The sequence below is a fragment of the Muntiacus reevesi genome, chromosome 5 (assembly GCF_963930625.1).
Source record: "Muntiacus reevesi chromosome 5, mMunRee1.1, whole genome shotgun sequence".
Classification (NCBI taxonomy): domain Eukaryota; kingdom Metazoa; phylum Chordata; class Mammalia; order Artiodactyla; family Cervidae; genus Muntiacus; species Muntiacus reevesi.
This window is the reverse complement of record NC_089253.1, coordinates 30,673,300-30,693,709: the sequence shown is the minus strand read 5'-3', so window position 1 is coordinate 30,693,709 and position 20,410 is coordinate 30,673,300.

Sequence of the window (20,410 nt, the reverse complement as noted above, 5' to 3'; positions counted from 1 at the left end):
GGGTGGAGAGGGAGGTGGGAGGGGGGATCGGGATGGGGAATACGTGTAACTATATGGCTGATTCATGTCAATGTATGACAAAACCCACTGAAATGTTGTGAAGTGATTGGCCTCCAACTAATAAAATAATATTTAAAAAAAAAAAAGAATATTCAGATGGATAAAGGATGAGGAATTGGAGCTCAAAAATATGGCATAATTGATTCTCCTTCCAGAAATTGCCCTGTTCTGGCATAAGAAGTAAGTCTGAATTTAAAAATTAAAAAAAAACACACCCAAATCAGGGTGCACCAAAACTATGGCTAGAGCTGCTTTCAAGTAGATTGTTTGTCCTAAACTAAATGTGAGGACACATGGACCAGCACAAAGGTGCTAGTGGAGAGATTGGTAGGGGATGTTTGGCAGTAGGTGTGCTGAGGGAAAGACATCTTTGGTGAATGGATGGATACACATGGGTAAATAAGTGAGGGAGGCAGGGAAGCAGCGCTAACTAGTAAAATCTTCAGAGTCAGAAATATCTGAGCTCCTACTTTCCAGCTGTGTGAACTTGGAAACATTTAGCCTCTCTAAGCCTGTTTGCTCATCTGTAAAACAAAGTTATTACCTACCCCATGGACTGTAGCCCACCAGGCTCCTTTGTCCATTATTTTTCCCAGGTGAGAATAATAGAGTGGGTTGCCATTTCCTACCCCAGGGGATCTTCCCGACCCAGGGTTCAAACCTGTGTCTCTTGCATCTCCTGCATTGGTAAGTGGATTCTTTAGCACTGTGCCACCTGGGAAGCCTCTAAGTAGGGAAACCCTTTTGTTTAAATATAGAGGCCCAGGTCCATGGATTTGTCTCTTTTATTTCATCAGAGTATATGAAACTTAGGATAAAACACTTTAAAAGGTAGAGAACAGAAATAGAGTTTCAGGGATTCTTACAAACTTCTGGAAGACGGAAAGCATATGTCAGGGGAAGAACTGAAGAAGTCAGGGAAGAGAGCCACAGTGAATACACATATTTGTGAAAAATGCATGAGGATACAGTTGTTGGCCCCTTTGGATCACAAAGGATCTCAGGTATTGGGAATGTGGTGAGCAAGAGTGAAACACTGGCTGAACAGAGAAATGCACTTATAGTTTGTGTATAGAATAACTTCTTCTCTTTTCAGATGAATGTAGCCTACATAAGTCAGGTGCTTTCTTCTCGAGGAGAACCAATAAACAAATGTGGGGAGGGTTTCTTTCTGAAGAAAGTTAATGGACCTACTGCAGGAATTCTTAACTCAGCACTTTTGGCATTTAGGGCTGGAGAGTTCTCCTTTGCAGGGAGTTGTCCTGTGCATTAGTAGCATCTGTGGCCTTGACCACTGACGCCAGTGACATTTATTCCTCATCAGTTTTGACACTGAAACACATCTCCAGACACTGCCAAATGTCCCCTTCGGGGCAAATAATTCCTGATGAAAATGACTTCAATATCCTTTAACTTGGGAGACCCCCAGTGGAATGTCCAGTTTGTGCTTGATTACCTAATACAAATATCAGCAGTCTTCAAAACGTCCAATCAGGGTTGTTATTTTTTTAAAAGATGGTTCTTCATGTGGACCATTTTTAAGTGTTTATTGAATTTGTTACAATATTGCTTCTGTTTTTTAAGGTTTTTTTTTTTTTTTTTTTTTTTGGGCCCATGAGACGTGTGGGCTCTTAGCTCTTCAACCAGGGATGGAAACCACAGCCCCTGCATTGGAAGACACAGTCTTAACCAGTGGACTTCCATGGGAGTCCCAGAGTTATTTGTAAATGGCTTTTAAAAATTAAATAGGAAAACACAAATACTTGAGGACATGTAGCACAATACAAGAACAAGTGCTGTGATAAAAGAAATAAAGAATAACTCTTGTTACTTAAAACTATCATTTTATATAGCAAATTTAAAAAATATTGGAAAATAAAGTCTAAGAAATCTCCAAGAGTGTGTAATAAAATGCAGAGATAGAAAATACGAGGAAAAAGGTCAGAGATGTGGCAGATAAATCCAGGAAGTCAGCATCTGATTAACAAGTTTCCTGAAAGAGAGAACTGCATGCGTAAAGGGGAAATTATCAAAGAACTCATTTAACTATCCAGATCTAAAGGATGTATCTCAATTACAATGACATCTGAACATCTAGCACAATCAATGAAAAGATGGCAGTACTTAAACATATCAGTGTGAAATCACAGAACATGATTTCAAAAGGAGAGATTTTAAGAGGAGAGAGAGAAAATGAATGAATAATTTACCTCACAAAGAAACAGTATAGAAGATATTGGAGCAATAGCATTAATAGCAGTATGCATCTTAGGGAAAATGAGTTTTCAACCTAGAATTCTATACCCAACCAAACTAACACTAAATTGTTCTGATAAAATAAAGATAAATTTTCAATTTAAGGAAGAAAATTTATCACACGCGTTCAATTTTAGGAAGTTTCTTGAAGAAATGCTTCTACTGGATAAAATGTCTTTTAGTGCCAGATCAAATAAATCCAAATCAACTGGCTTATATAGAAAGACATGTATTATCTCAAATAACAAGAAATCTAGATGTGGATACTGACTCAACTGAACAGTTATAGAACTCAGGTCTTACTGCTTGGTATTTGAAAGACAAGTATTGGTAGAAAGGAAAATTTGCTTTATTCCAGTGACCAGCAACTGGGAGAGAAGATGGGCTCCTGTCCTAAGGCCAACTTCCCCCTGTTGATCAGTGGACAAGAGCTTTTAAAAGGGAGTTTGTACAGGTGGAGGGAGGAGACTGCATGCAGAATAGCACAGTTGGCTCTGACAGTCATCTGAAATTAGTCATGTGGTGGTCTGACCAGCAATCATCTTGACTGTTCTAAGTACAGCTAGCCTTCAGTTCTGGGGTTGGTTTTTTCCCATTTCCTTGAGGCCAGTTCTTAGAATCGTGGCAGCTAATGCCATGGCTACAGTCTAGTCATCATGTAGTTAACTTCTTCCAGATGATGGGGGTTTCAGTATCTGTAAAGAAACCCAGATGATATAGCTCAGCATATTATCTATAGCTCCTGAGAAGCAACTGAATGTCCTTGACCTTGCTTAATAACTGAACTATGATTATTTTTTCCTGCTTGACAGCTTTTATTTATGTATTTTCTCATTTCTCTGCCTAAATTTATTCTTCAACTAAAGTTTTTCTATGGGTAAAAGGCAGGCTGAGGACATGGGGTAGAAAGGGGTTCTGTCTTGGGAAGGGCCCAAAGTGTCCTTATCTGTTTCACAGTTATAACACCAAAGTTATAAGTTCTTCACGTTCTTCTATTCTGTCATGCTCAATTAGCTGCATAGTCCTCAGATAGCTCCTTTCTTGTTAGATGTTAACTTCTGCCTCCAGATATTACATATGGCTATGACAATGGATGCAGGACAGGAAGAAAGAGCATTCTATCCTGTGGTTTTTGGTTTTTTGTTTTTTAATTAAAGATGTCACTGGAAATCTCTCAGCAAGTTTTCCCTCATGTTGCATTGTGCAGAATGGAGTATATGCTCACTCTTAAACTGATTATTAGCAAGATGAGAAGTAGTAACATGATTAACTCAGCAAAGTATAGGAATTAGTAAGAGGAGGGTGGGAATAAAAAATAAGATTTCATTAGACAGATGGAGGGATGTGTGTTCATTATAACAGCAGCAAATCAGGGGTTAAAAGAATAAAGAAGATAGGATACAGGTATGGTGGAACTGATCCAGGAATTGAGAAATCCTAGGAAGAACAATGCACATGGGTTTGATTGGATCAGAAGGACCAAGGGAGCTAGGTAGGAGAGAGCCATATCAAAAGAGAAATTAATTTTTCTTTTCTGGAGTATTGTTGCTTTACAACACTGGGTTTGTTTTTGTTGTACAGCAAGGTGAATCAGCCATCCGTATATATATATATCCCCTCTTCCTTGGATTCCCTTCCCATTTAGGTCACCACAGAACATTAAGTAGAGTTCCCTGTGCTATACAGTTGGTTCTCACTAGTTACCTATTTTATACATAGCAGCATACATATTCCAATCTCAATCTCCCAATTCACCCCACCCCTCAATTCCCCTTGATACTGATGTTTGTTCTCTATGTCTGAGTCTCTGTTTCTATTTTGCAGATAAGTTAAACCATACCATTTTTCTAGATTCTGCATACATTTTTGATAAAAATTCTTGTGATAAAGGCAAAAATAGGTATTTGAAATTCTAGAAAAAGTGTTATAAGAACGGACTACGACCACAAAATGCTACTTAGTTCTGCTGTGTTCAGTATTGGCATGGTCATAAAAGCAGATACACTGTTGGTTGCTTTCACTTCCAGAATCAATCCATTGGTGAGAGCCGGTTGTAGAAGAAAGGTAACAGTATCACTTTGGACAGTGTAAAAGAAGTGTGCGTGTGAGAAGTTGGGAAAGGCAGATGGAGTAGAAGAGCTGAGAGCTCAAGGAAATATCAGGGATGCTAGTATTCTTACTGACAGAGGGACCAGATAAGCAGTCCATAGATACTCTCTTTTAGTTAGTGGAACAAGAAACAAGAGAAGAATAGCAAGTAGTTATAAATAGATAAAAAATAGGGCTTCCCTAGTGGATCAGTAGTAAAGAATCTGTCTGCCAATGCAGGAGACACGGGTTCAGTCTTTGATTTGGGAGAATCCTACTAGCCGAGGAACAACTAAGCCCGGGCTTCACAACTACTGAGCCTGTTCTCTAGAGCCCAGGAACCACAACTACTGAGAATACATTCTGCAACTTCTGAAGCCCGTGCTCTGTAACAAGAGGAGCCGTTGCAATGAGAAGCCCTCTCACCAGAACTAGAGAGTAACCCTCTCTCTTCGCAACTAGAGATAAGCCCACGCCACAGTGAAGACCCAGCACAGTAAAAAATAAAAGTAAATAAATAACATTTTTTAAAAAGAGGATTTTTTTTTTAAGGTAAAGAATTTAGGACATACCATGATTTATTAAGATATTGGGATGCTGGGAAAGATAGGGTGAGATTATGTGAGCTAGATGCTAATTTATTGTATCTGGAATTCAAAAGATAGTGTACAGATAGAATAAGAAGTCGAGGTAAAACATATTATCTAGAGATAAAGCACCAACTCCCAAGAGAAAACAGCCCAAGAGTTAAAAGCGTTTGCTCCAGGACAGAGAAGGGGGCTAGTGCTTGGAAGAGACGCCTCTCCTTGTAACCCCTTTTTATCATTTCTTTGTTTCAATCTTGTGCACACATTGTCATGTGATCAGCTCAGTGTGCGTGCTCAGTCGTGTCTGACTCTTTGTGACCCATTGCTTAGCCTACCAGGATTCTCTGTACATGGAATTTTTCAGGCAAGAATACTGGAGTGGGTTGCCATTTTTTCCTCCAGGGGATCTTCCCAACCCAGGGATTGAACCCGAGTCTCCTGTGTTTCCTTCATCGGCAGTCAAATTCTTTACCACTGAGCCACCTGGGAAGCCCTTATCATGTGATTGCTGCACTGAAAATATATCGTAGAAATGAGTTTTTAAATTTCCTGCCATAGTCTAGGTACGTTTTGTATTACGTGTTTTCCACTTACTGCTGCCACCTAACATTTTCTTTGATATTACATAGCTTTTTTAATGACTCAATTAATGGCTATAATAATAATATTTTGCATGATTTGTTTGTAAGTCCAGATCCATTCATTCTTCTCTCAGTCACTCCATGTCTATGAAGAACCAAACGAAGTTGAAACCTGGGGGAAGCAGCTGATATCCAAAGAAGAGAGGTGCGTGATTTTTTTTCTCCTCTGAAAAGAACTAAAATGTAAACTGACCCCCATTAGCCCTGGTGCATTAACCAAGTTCAAAGCCTGGGCAGGCCTGTGCAGTGCTCCTCACTCACAGCAGTGGCCCTGGGGGAGTACGCACACCCCCTGAGACCTGCATGGCCAGAGGGTGCTCCCTGGCAGACTGGACAACGTCACCCGCAGCTGCCCTTTGCCCTGACACTACCTCAAGTTCATTTGTAATGGGGGCTGCCAGAAAGACGAAGCTTCATTTGCAAAGCAAGGGCATGGCTTTAATTATCCTTTAGCTCCATACACAATTGGGGGTGGGGGGTGGGGATAGATTTATGGCTTTAAGTCTCTTCTCTGCTGTTATAAACCAGTATTTATCAGGTGTGGGGCACATGGCAGTTCTGGGGCATGCCAGACAGGATCAAAAGCAAAGCATAAAAACCTTCCTCTTTCAACAAACCCAATCTCCCCCTTCTGTCTATAAATGGCCACATTAACCTCATGGCTCAGCAGAGAGACTCATTCTGGTACTTTGCTGTTTAAGGAATTGGGAGCAAGTGAGATGCTGGCTTCTGTGTGCCAGGCCTGTCTTGCCTCCCGCTTTGAAGTTCCCTTCACAAGAACTGATTTGTGGCCAACAGCTCTGGGGCTGAGTGCTCTCCACACCCATGGTCCTGAGAGTGGCCCTTTCCTGGGGAGGCATTTACATCTCTCCTGGGAGAGCATAAGATGGGGAATGGCTGTCAGTACAGCCATCAATCATTCATTCATTCAGTGTATGTATAGTCATCTCCATATGCCACACACACTTCCAGGAGGTAGTAGATCCTAAGGAAGCAGAAGCTATGATTTATTCCTTTAGAACACGTCAGCGTTACTTGGCAAGAAAGTCCTTTTCATGATGGACTCAGATCATTAAAGCAATTTTTGGTGTTGAATTTTGAAAAAAATTTGTTCATCATTAAGGCTTCAGAATGACTTGGGTATTGCCTAGAAGGTGTGGTGTGAGCTAAGCTTTGAAGGCTGGGTATAAAAGAGAGATGTAGAAATCATAAACAAAAGCCCTGATGCCAGCATAAATGTGGCAAGCTTCCAAGAGGAGAGCAGGGAGCAGGGGGTCCTGGTAGAAACATCTTTGGGACTCTTGTTTTTTTCTGGGTGGGTGTTTCATTCTTCTGAACTGTGGCTCACTGACCAACACAAACCTGCAGATTCTGGAAGCATAAGTCCTTTTGCTTCTCCAAAACAAAGTAAGCTTTTTCTTGGTTCTCCCATTTCCATAACTCTAGAAGATACATTGCTTTTGTTCTTTCTGCAATTTGGAGGTGTGTCATCCCTGAGTTAAGAGTATCACAGTGCAAAATCTTAGAAGCACAGAAACCTTGAAGTTCTCTAGAATGAAGATTTTGTTGGTTCTTCTGTCAGCATCTACAACATCCCCTGACACAGAGCAACATCTCAGTGAGTCCTTTACTGATTAACGAACGAACGAGAACCTAGCTTTCGACACAACTGAAGAACATCTGGCTCCTGTACTGAGAATCAGAAGGCTCAATTTCTGGTCTTTCACTTTGACTCTTAGCTTGGGGCCCATCATCACCCTTCAGGACTCAGTTTGCTCATCTTCTAAATTAAATGTTGAAATAAATTGAATACTTTTTACATACACCACAAAGTGAGAACACCGATCCTCTCGATGTGTTATAATAGATTTAATTGCTCTGCACAAGGCTCTAGGAATATGAAGTGATCTTAGCTTTCAAGGAACTTAGTCTAGTGGAGAAAACAGAAACCAAGCAAACAAAAAGATTTCAAGACCACGTCATAGGGTTTAAGATCGTGATGGTGGTGGTTTAATCGAATCTGACTCTTTGCAACTCCAGGGAGTGTTGCCTGCTAGGTGCCTGTGTTCATGGGATTCCCCAGGCAATGATATCTGAAGTGGGTTGCCATTTCCTTCTCCAGGAGATCATCCTAACCCAGGGATTGAACCCCTGTTTCCTGTGTCTCCTGTATTGGCAGGCGGATTCTTTACCACTGAGCCACCTGGGAAGCTCATACGATAGTGATAGGTACAGGGGATTGTGAAAGCACAGAGGAGCAACCGCTTCCACAGGCTGGGGGTGCAAGGAAGGTTTTCTAGACATGACAGTTTTGTGGGTCCCTTAGATCAGGTAAGAGTTACGTGGGGCAGGTGTAAGTGAGAACAGCATTTCAAGGCAGTGGGAATGGGTGAATGCCCAGATGCATTTACTATATGAAGTATGGATGGGAAGGAGATGAGACTGGAAAAATACTGATGGCAAAGAAAATTAATTAGGGAATTACCGAAAGGTCTGTAGGAAAGATAAGCAGGAAACAGAGGATCTAAAATCGTGTTAAGGGGGTAGAAGAGTTGATGGGTGGATAAGAAGAGATTGAAAAGGTGGACTTAGTTGTGACTGACAGATTGGGGACAAAAGATCATTCTCAGGTTTATGATTTAGGTGACTGTTTGGGTAATGGTAAATGGCAAATAAATTGGGAAACAGTGGAAACAGTGGCAGACTTTATTTTGCAGGGCTCTAAAATCACTGCAGATGGTGATTGCAGCCATGAAATTAAGAGACACTTACTCCTTGGAAGGAAAGTTATGATCAACCTAGACAGCTATTGGGAAACAGAGACATTACCTTGCCAACAAAGGTCCATCTAGTCAAGGCTATGGTTTTTCCAGTAGTCATGTATGGATGTGAGAGTTGGACTATAAAGAAAGCTGAGCGCTGAAGAATTGATGCTTTTGAACTGTGTTGTTGGAGAAGACTCTTGAGAGTCCCTTGGACTGCAAGGAGATCCAAACAGTCCATCCTAAAGGAGATCAGTCCTGGGTGTTCATTGGAAGGACTGATGTTGAAGCTGAAACTCCAATACTTTGGCTACCTGATGGGAAGAGCTGACTCATTCGAAAATATCCTGATGCTAGGAAAGATTGAAGGCAGGAGGAGAAGGGGATGGCAGAGGATGAGATGGTTGGATGGCATCACCAACTCAATGGATATGAGTATGAGTAAACTCCAGGAGTTGGTGATGGACAGGGAGGCATGGTGTGCTGCAGTCCATGGGGTCACAAAGAGTCAGACACAACTGAGTGACTGAACTGAACTGAACTGAAACCAGACTGTTATAGCTGGATGTCTCCAGTGGTGAATAAGGTAGCACCCTGTCAAATAGATCTATTTGTTTGATATTTATTGGGGGGCTTCCCTGGTGGCTCAGATTGTAAAGAATCTGCCTACAATGCAGGAGACCCAGGTTCGATGCCTGGGTTGGGACAATCCCCTGGAGACTTAGGGAATGGCTACCCACTTCAGTATTCTTGCCTGGATGATTCCTCAGACAAAGGAGCCTGGCAAGCTAGAGTTCATAGGTTTGCCAAAAGTCAGACACCCCTGAGCAACCAACAGTTTAGTTCAGTCAGTCAGCTCAGTTGCTCAGTCCTGTCTGACTCTTTGAGACCGCATGGACTGCAGCATGTCAGGCCTCCCTGTCCATCACCAACTCCCAGAGTTTACTCAAACTCATGTCCATTCAGTCAGTGATGGCATCCAACCATCTCATCCTCTGTCATCCCCCTTTCCTCCCGCCTTCAATCTTTCCCAGCATCAGGGTGTTTTTGAATGAGTCAGCTCTTCCCATCAGATGGCCAAAGTATTGGAGTTTCAGCTTCAACATCAGTCCTTCCAATGAACACCCAGGACTGATCTTTAGGATGGACTGGTTGGATCTCCTTGCAGTCCAAGGGACTCTCAAGAGTCTTCTCCAACAACACAGTTCAAAAGCATCAATTCTTCGGCGCTCAGCTTTCTTTATAGTCCAACTCTCACATCCATACATGACTACTGGGAAAACCATTGCCTTGACTAGACAGACCTTTGTTGGCAAAGTAATGTCTCTGCTTTTCAATATGCTGTCTAGGTTGGTCATAACTTTCCTTCCAAGGAGTAAGTGTCTCTTAATTTCATGGCTGCAGTCACCATCTGCAGTTATTTTGGAGCCCCCCAAAATAAAGTCAGCCACTGTTTCCACAGTTTCCCCATCTATTTGCCATGAAGTGATGGGACCAGATGCCATGATCTTAGTTTTCTGAATGTTGAACTTTAAGCCAACTTTTTTACTCTCCTTATTCACTTTCATCAAGAGGTTCTTTAGTTCTTTGCTTTCTGCCGTAAGGGTTCTGTCATCTGCATATCTGAGGTTATTGATGCTTCTCCCAGCAATCTTGATTCTAGCTTGTGCTTCATCCAGCCCAGCGTTTCTCATGAGGTACTCTGCATATAAGTTAAGTAAGCAGGGTGACAATATACAGACTTGATGCAGTCCTTTTCCTATTTGAAACCAGTCTGTTGTTCCATTTCCAGTTCTAACTCTTGCTTCCTGACCTGCATACAGATTTCTCAAGAGGCAGGTCAGGTGGTCTGGTATTCCCGTCTCTTTCAGAATTTTTCAGTTTATTTTGATCCACACAGTCAAAGGCTTCAACATAGTCAATAAAGCAGAAAAAGATGTTTTTCTTGAACTCTCTTGCTTTTTCAATGATCCAGTGGATGTTGGTGATTTGATCTCTGGTTCTTCTGCCTTTTCTAAAACCAGCTTTAACATCTGGAAGTTCATGCTTCACGTATTGCTGAAGCCTGGTTTGGAGAATTTTGATCATTACTTTACTAGTGTGTGAGATGAGTGCAATTGTGCCGTAGTTTAAGCATTCTTAGGCATTGCCTTTCTTTGGGATTGGAATGAAAACGGACCTTTCCCAGGCCTGTGGTCACTGCTGAGTTTTCCAGATTTGCTGGCATATTGAGTGCAGCACTTTCACAGTATTATCTTTTAGGATTTGAAATAGCTCAACTGGAATTCTATCACCTCCACTAGCTTTGTTCATAGAGATGCTTCCTAAGGCCCCTTTGACTTCACATTCCAGGATGTCTGGCTCTAGGTGAGTGATCACACCATCATGATTATCTGGGTCATGAAGATCTTTTTGTACAGTTCTTCTGTGTATTCTTGCCACCTCTTCTTAATATTTTCTGCTTCTTTTAGGTCCATACCATTTCTGCCCTTTATTGAACCCATCTTTGCATGAAATATTCCCTTGGCATCTCTAATTTTCTTGAAGAGATCTCTAGTCTTTCCCATTCTGTTGTTTTCCTCTATTTCTTTGCACTGATCACCGAGGAAGGCTTTCTTATCTCTCCTTGTTATTCTTTGGAACTCTGCATTCAAATGGGTATATTGTTCCTTTTCTCCTTTGCTTTTCACTTCTCTTCTTTTCACAGCTATTTGTAAGGCCTTCTCAAACAACTATTTTGCTTTTTTGTATTTCTTTTTCTTGGGGATGGTCTTGATCGCTGTTTCCTGTACAATGTCACAAACCCTGGTCCATAGTTCATCAGGCACTCTGTCTATCAGATCTAGTCCCTTAAATCTGTTTCTCACTTCCACTGTATAATTGTAGGGAATTTGATTTAGGTCATACCTGAATGGTCTAGTGGTTTTCCCTACTTTATTCAATTTAAGTCTGAACTTGGCTATAAGGAGTTCATGATCTGAGCCACAGTTAGCTCCCAGTCTTGCTTTGGCTGACTGTATAGAGCTTCTCCATCTTTGGTTGCAAAGAATGTAAACAGTCTGATTTTGGTGTTGACCATCTGGTGATGTCCATGTGTAGAATCTTCTCTTGTGTTGTTGGAAGAGGGTGTTTGCTATGACCAGTGCATTCTCTTGGCAAAACTGTGTTAGTCTTTGCCCTGCTTCATTCTGTACTCCAAGGCCAATTTTGCCTGTTACTCCAGGTATTTCTTGACTTCCTACTTTTGCATTCCAGTCCCCTATAATGAAAAGGACATCTTTTTTGGGTGTTAATTCTAAAAGGTCTTGTAGGTCTTCATAGAACCATTCAACTTCAGCTTCATCAGCATTACTGGTTTCAGGCATAGATTGGCATTACTGTGATATTGAATGGTTTGCCTTGTAAATGAAGAGAGATCATTCTGTCATTTCTGAGATTGCATCCAAGTACTGCATTTTGGACTCTTTTGTTGACTATGGTGGCTACTCCATTTCTTCTAAGGGATTCTTGCCCCCTGTAGTAGATATAATGGTCATCTGAGTTAAATTCACCCATTCCAGTCCATTTTAGTTTGCTGATTCCTAAAATGTTGACGTTCACTCTTGCCATCTCCTGTTTGGCCACTTCCAATTCACCTTGATTAATGGACCTAACATTCCAGGTGCCTATGCAATATTACTCTTTATAGCATCAGACCTTGCTTCCACCATGTCACATCCACAACTGGGTGTTGTTTTTGCTTTGGGTCTGTCTCTTCATTCTTTCTGGAGTTATTTCTCTGCTGATCTCCAGTAACATATTGGGCAACTACTGACCTGGGGAGTTCATCTTTCAGTGTCCTATCTTTTTGCCTTTTCATACTGTTCATGGGGTTCTCAAGGCAAGAATACTGAAGTCTTTTGCCAGTCCCTTCTCCAGTGGATCCCATTTTGTCGGAACTCTCCACCATGACCTATCTGTCTTAGGTGGCCCTACACGGCATGGCTCATAGTTTCATTGAGTTAAACAAGGCTGATTGGTTAGTTTTCTGTGATTGTGGTTTCCAGTCTGTCTGCCCTCTGATGGAGAATGATAAGAAACTTTTGGACACTTCCTGATGGGAGAGACTGACTGAGCAACCAACACTTGTTATGTATTTACACAGCTCTGCACGGAGTGGAGAAGTAGGGAACCTCATGAATGCTATTCTCTATGTCCTAAGCAGGTCACTTCTGGCTTCAAACCATCTTATCCCAGCCAAACTGAGGGGGGAAAAAAAAAAAGGCAGCTATTAAGCAACTATCCCTCTTTGGAAGGACATTCTGGGAGCATCTTTTTTGACTAGTTTTGTTTGGAGAACTTACCTTATTTTACCTTCTACTCAAAGAGGTGTGTTTGACATCTCTGTCTGGGGAATCTGATGGGTATGGATTTTCTTTTTTTTTCCAGTAATGTTTTAGTTGTTGCAAGATTCTTTCTCTCACACACTGGTGGTTGCCAAGAGGGATGGGATTGGGGGGAGGATGGAGTGGGAGGTTGGGGTTAGCAGATGTAAGCTTTTATAGGATGGATAAACAGCAAGATCCTACTGTATAGCATAAGGAAATATATTCAATACCCTGTGATAAACCATGATGCAAAAGATTACGAAAAAGAATGTATATATATATATATATATATATATATATGTATATTATGTATAACTGAATCATTTTGCTGTACATCAGTAATTCACACAATGTTGTAAATCACTTACACTTAAATTTTTTAAAAAAAGAGTCTTTCTCTGAACAACTTTCTGTCTGGTCTGCTGCATGATGGTTTGGATTATATGTTGTTTGTTAAGACAGGGATAGTGGGATCGGCAATAAATATGGGGGTGGGGAGGTGGGGATTGGGGTGTGGTCAGGGAAGTCAGCTTCTGACCTGTTATCCTCTGGGACATCCATGGCATGTCGAGAGGGCAGCTGGATGTTTACATCTGGAGCTTAAGTCAGTAGAGTCCAAAGTTAAACACTGTATTAAAAAGCAGAGACATCATTTTGCTGACAAAGGTCCATTCTAGTCAAAGCTGTGGTTTTTCCAGTAGTCAGGTACAGATGTGAGAGTTTGACCATAAAGAAGGCTGAGTGCCAAAGAATTGATGCTTTTGAACTGTGGTGTTGGAGAAGACTCTTGAGAGTCCCCTGGACTGCAAGGAGATCCAACCAGTCCATCCTAAAGGAGATCAGTCCTGAATATTCATTGAAAGGACTGCTGCTGAAGCAGAAGCTCCAATACTTTGGCTACCTGATGCAAAGAGATGACTCATTGGAAAGGACCCTGATGCTGGGAAAGACTGAAGGCAGGAAAAGGGGGCAACAGAGCACAAGATGATTGGATGGCATCACCGACTCAATGGACATGAGTCTGATCAAACTCCAGGAGGTAGTAAAGGACAGGGAAGCTTGGCATGCTGCAGTCCATGGAGTCGCAAAGAGTTGGACACGACTTAGAGCTGAACAACAACAGTGTAGATGAAATTAGGGACATTATGCTGAGTGAAATAAGCCGGTCACAAAAGGCAGATGTTGTATGATTTGCAGTACATGAAGTACCCTAGTGTAGTCAAATTCATAGAGACAAAAAGTAGAAAGGTGGTTTCCAGAGGCTGGGGAAGGGGCGGGTGGGGAGTTATTGTTTAACAGGTTTGGTATTTCAGCTTGGGAAGATGAAAAATTTCTGGTGATAGATGATGGTGATGGCTGCATAGCAGTGTGAGTGAACTTGATGCCCTTGAACTGTTCACTTAAAAATAGTTAAGATGGTAAACGTTATGTGAATTTTTACCATAATTTTAAAAAATGTGTTTCAGCTGAAATAAGCCAATCAGAAAGTTTTACCTGAAGAACTCTTTTGACACCACTAGCTCTTGTGATATTAATGGAAACGTTTGAAGACAGCAATCAGTGAGGGATCAAAAGATTCCAGGTCTTCTCTTTTCCAGACTGATTGCCCCAGTCAAGTGCCTATAACCTTTCCTATATAACCTGGTTTTTTATTTGACCTTCTCCATCTGTCATCCAGTTTGGGTATGCCAGAGAATTCAGAATTACTGGTAATGATCAACAAGCAGTGAGTAACTTTTTCAGTGTTTGTTCTATGGAAACATTAATGTACCTCAAGACATTATAAGGTATTTTTGGAAATGAAGAGTTTTGTGGTCAAATGAACTAAACAGCTATTGCTCGTTGTTATTGCTTTTGTAGGATTTTCTGGAGTATTTGCATGCTAAGTTGCTTCAGTTGTGTCCAACTCTTTGTGGCCCCATGGACTATAGCTCACTAGTCTCCTCTGGCCATGGGATTCAGGCAAGAATACTGGAGTGGGTTGCCATTTCCTTTTCCAGGGGATCTTCCTGACCCAGGAATCGAACTTGCATCTCCTGTGACTCCTGCATTGCAAGTGAATTCTTTACTACTAGGCCACTGGGGAAGCCCCTCCAGATCATTTAATAGGTTTTTATATACAGCCAGTTTCCAAAAGAAGGATACAGGATTTGAGGCTTCTCAAGCATTTTCAGCCACAGTCTTCTTTTCTATCTCAGAACTTTTTTCCATGGAACAACATTTGGGAAATTTTTCCGTAGTGTAATTGTTAACTCTGTTGTATGTACTGAGTACCATCAGTTTGGACTTCCCTGGTGGCTCAGAGGTTAAAGCGTCTGCCTGCAGTGCGGGAGACCTGGGTTTGATTCCAGGGAGACCTGGGGAAGATCCCCTGGAGAAGGAAATGGCAACCCACTCCAGTATTCTTGCCTGGAGAATCCCATGGACGGAGGAGCCTGGTAGGTCCACGGGGTCGCAAAGAGTCGGACACGACTGAGCAACTTCACTCACTCACCGTCGGTTTATGAATTTTTGTAAGTGTGTGCTCCAAGTGCAGAAATACTTCTGGATCTAGGCTATGAAACTTTTGGAAAGAATTTCTTCCAAAAAGACTTTCAGTTCTTGGGAAAAACTTCCCTGCAATGCCCTCTGAGAAAGTCAATGTGATTTCTTCTTTTCTGATACAGAAACATATGCTCTGCATACATACATGGAGACTATCACCCAAAATAGACTTTTGCAGAATAGACTTTTGCCTTTTCCTGCTCCAGGGGATCTTCCCAATCTAGGGATCGAATCTGTGTCTCTTGCGTCTCCTGCATTGGCAGGCAGATTCTTTACCACTAGCGCCACCTGGGAAGCTCCAAGTTATTGGAAAGTAAAGACACAAAACAGAAAAACAGTGATGATCAAATGGTTGTGGTACCTAAGGCGACACTGAAAATCCAGGGTGGAACTTTCAAAAGTCATTATTGTTTAGTTTGTGTAGTGGATGAACCAAGGGTCAGAAATCAGAAAGTGTGGTACTCACCACCTGTGTGACCTTTGGCAATCACATACCTTTGATTGTTCAGCTTTCCTTTCTAGACAGTGAGGATTGAGCAGTCATTTTTATGGTCCATTTAGTATCTCTAATCAGGCTTCCCTAGTGGTTCAGTGGTAAAGAACTTGCCTGCCAATGCAAGAGACCTGGGCTTGATCCCTGGATCAGGAAGATCCCCTGGAGAAGGAAATGGCAACCCACTCCAGTATTCTTGTTTGGAAAATCCCATGGGCAGAGGAACCTGGAAGGCTACAGTTCACGGGGTCGCAAAAGAGTCAGATTTTGATTAAACAACAACAGTATCTCTAATCAAAACAACCTTATCTCCAAACAAGTTAATTACAGGGGAAGTATCTATGTTGTGCAAAAACAAACAACGTAATAATGGTGTTTTCTACTCTTGGAGGATCTTCTGGAAAAGAAAGTTACTCTGAAAGACACTCATGGAAATTAATTTTCTCCATCCTTTTGGAAATCTTACTCTACTCATAGCATATTGAGCTATATCCTAAATGTCTGCAATAAGGATTTCATTTAGATTTAATAAGTCAGAATTACAAACATTAATGAAATGCTGATAGACTGATTAATAACACATGCTTTGAAGTTCCTCAAATATGCACCAAAAAAAGGAGAAGAATTTATAAGAAAAATGTCCAGATATGGAACTTTACTCTGCATTTTGTTTATTATTATTTTTTTGAGTTAAAATATCTCTCAAATGCTTAGTTCTGAATAAACAGAAAAACAGCAGGAGGATTAAAAAAACAAGGCTGAATTTCAGTCACACAGATCTCAGCAAGAAGTAAAAATAAACTCTTAAAATGATGCTCCTTTTCCATAGCTCCCAGAGGCAGGTTTGGTAAAAAGTAATTTGAAAATAGATTCATCTTTTTGCCTTTCCCTGCTGATTCTGTAACTTCTTCCATATCAATTAAAGATTTCTGGGATTTTGCTTTTTTTTTTTTTTTCTTTTTTCTTTCTCCCTTTCTCAGAGAACCACCTAAGAACACAAACAGAAAAGAAGCTGTCTGGTAATTTTGCAATATCTTTGTTTCAGGAAAACAGTGCAGACTCATCACCTCAGAGTTTACCAGCTCCAAGCTCCCTCTTCATCAATGAAGTCTAGAGAATTGGGGTGCCCTGTTGGGTGGCATAACTGATCATAGCTCATTCCAGTACCTTTTCCCCCAATACGGCAAGCTGCCTGCTGTCCCTAATCAAGGTAAGACGGTGTCCTTCATAATTCACCATTGCAATAAATGCCTCTGTGATTCAGCATAGAGTTAGACGGTTCAACCATGACAAGAGCTCCATGCAGTTCGGGCCTTACAAGTTCAGCACCTGAGAAAAATTAAGTGGGGAATTGAAAATCATATCCAGCTGGGCGTTAGCATGTGTTAAACAGGGTTTTGATGTTCAAGGGTTTAAGTGCGTGACTGGTACACCTCCGGGCAAGGCCTAGTCTTCCCTGAGAATCTGTTCTTGCTTTTCTTTCTTTTCTCCTCTAATCAATCCCAGTCAGTTTTCAATTCTCTTTCTTACTTTGCAAAGTGCCAGACAAATTACTGGTATCCTCTCTGAACCTCTGGTTTCTTGTGGGTTTCAGAACTCATACTCACTTGAGAATACGTCAAGGTAAATCTCGCTCAAGACACATTTAATAACATTTTAGGAACATAATTAAAACAAAGACCTTCATATAATTTTTATGGCTCTTCATCTTGCATTTTCTAATTCTCTTCTGGAATGTGGGTATTTTCTTAATTCTTTATGTTTTCTCTAGCGTTCTCCTGTTCTTCTTTAACAGCACATCTTCTGAACTATGAGTGGTCTCAATGTCTTAAGATTACGAATACAAAGATGCTGATATTCAACTGTTTTTGAAGCATAAAAATGGCAACTTCATTTGGTCCAACTTGATACATTGTAAAGCAATTTGGAATATACATATTTAAACAAAGACTTTTTTCCCCTTAAAGTAGAGAAACTATGTAATAAAACCATGATTTTTATTAAAAATGGTAATATAGGAACTTTAAAGATTTTTAAAAAAAATTCCGCCTAAGTGATTTCGCTTGCTTGCTTATAATTAACCTTATGCCTCAGTTTGTCCACAAACCTCCTCGTTTTGACTATTTAATGGCATTCTATCTGTTTTAGCATTTGCTCTGAATTTTTCTCAAAGTATTAGTATTAACTGTTGCATAAACAGAATAATGTCACCTTGTTAGCTTGCTTTTGGTAGACCTCTGCTTTGTATCTAACACCTCTGCTCTGACCCTTTCTAGTAGGTGCGAGCTACATGCAGAGCGAACCGAGGTCTTAGCTTAATGTGCAGTCAATCACTGTTTTTAGACACAACTAGTACATGTGTCCTTTTCAAGGGAGGGATGTCAGATGATCATTGATAAAATGAAAGGTGTTCAGATTTATATCTTTCTGGTCTTGAATGATGCTATGAGAGCCATTTGAATTTGCTGCCCAGGTGGCCACCTGGTTTGCTAGTCACTTGTGACCTGGCCTTGCCAGAAAGTGAAAGTGTTAGTTGCTCAGTCCTGTCTGACTCTTTGTGATCCCTTGAACTGTAGTCCACCAGGCTCCTCTGTCCATGGAATTCTCCAGGCAAGAATACGGAGAGGGTTGCCATTCCCTTTTCCAGGGGATCTTCCCAACCCAGGGACTGAACTTGGGCCTCCTGCGTTGCAAACAGAGTCTTAATTGTCTGAGCCACCTCTGCCAAGACCTGAGAGATGCTCGAAGCTGCCAGGCCAGCAGTTGGCAGGACTGATGGCAAACATGGGAAATTCTATTAGGCGTGTCTGAAATATGTGTGAGCTGGAAGCTGGATGGTCCTGGGTAAATTGTATAGGATGTAGGGTGAATGCCTTCCCATGGAGATTTTGTCACCTTGTATCTCTTTGTTTGGTGATGCTTTTTAAATTATTATTATTTTTTTTTTTTGCAATAAGCCTTCTTGACAGAAATAAGTTTAAAAGGAAGAAAAGTGCCTGTGTCATGAAAATTTTAAGTTCTAACTTTTCATTTTCAAGAAAGATGATGATGAATGTGTAATGTTCACAAACTGTTTGTCCACAATTACCATCTACCCCAGAGGCTGTGTTGCCATTGCTGACCACATGGAAACAAGAAAACATGAATCTGCTGAGTAAGCATCAACCCCTAGGACAGAACGAGTAGTTTAAGAAGACTGTTCCTGAATGCAATGATTTAATATTAATAATTGAAGTCTATATGGTGTGTCCGCATATAATAATGTGAAACTTGGCTTTTTATGTGCACATTGTAAATTATTGTGCATCTGAATTAATTTCTCTTATTTTTCAATTTCAAGTTTTCTTCTGTGTGTAATAAAAAATTGAATTAATACTGCCCCTGTGTTGGCTCCATTGACAGAAGAAAATACTATTTGTTAAATGATGACAGTTTTTTGTTAACTGTGATCAACTGGTTTCTTTTTTGAGCCATAGAATATAGAAAATTTGAGAGACTATTTTCTCAATTCTGCAAAAATGGTACCTAACTAGTTCCATGCCAGATGTGCATATAACCAGAGGTACATATAACCATGCAGCACCAGCGCTCCATTCTCTTAAAGTCCAAGTTGAAAAAATCTGAGTCACATGTTTCAAATTGAAAATCCATAAAGATAATAATACCCTGAATCACCTTCCACCTAGTCAAAGAATCAAGTAAAGCTTTTTGATGTTCAATCTTTCAATGGTGAAATTTCTGACATTATTTTGGATACTGCTATAAATTCAGTTAAAAATTCCAACATTGAGACAAAATCATGTACTTTGTGATGGTATTACAATTGCAAAGTTTGGTGAAGAATACCTCATAATACAGTCAGTGTTGTCACTGAATGGAGAAATCTATAAAAGAGAAATGTAAGTAGAATCAATGGGTATCATATTCAAATTGTGTCCATCCAAAAACAAGCCACAGTGTTCTACAGTCAAAATAGGAGCTATTACTGACAACATTTACAACTTTTTATAAGCATGGCTATAATAATTAAATTTATTTTTTCATTATGAAGCTGATGATGAATATAAAAATATAAATAAAAGGAGATATTTGCTTGCTATCTCTCATAAATCAAAACTCACAAATGTTTAAACCAATGTAATTGACTTATGTGTCCCATGTTGTTAGTCGCTCAGTCATATCCCCCTCTTTGTGACCCCATGGATTGTAACCCACCAGGCTCCTCTGACCATGGAATTCTCCAGGCAAGAATACTGGAGTGGGTTGCCATTCCCTTCTCCAGGAGATCTTCTTATCTCAGGGATTGAACCCAGATCTCCTGCATTGCAGGCAGATTCTTTATCATCTGAGCCACCAGAGAAGCCCTGGTAAAGAGAAAGCATGTGAATTGACTTATGTGCCCCATAAAATTATTGAATGTTTTTAAAAATGAGTTCTTTCATTTTAGTTGCGTTTTGTTCTCAATCATTTGGACATGTTTTATTAAAGTTTTCAAATATTGGCACACCATAAAACTTGAGCTTCTGAAAACTCAAATGCTTCAGCTTTTTTAAAGTTTAGAAAATTGCAATTACTAAAATCAAAATTTGCAGGCAGGAAGATCTTGAACATT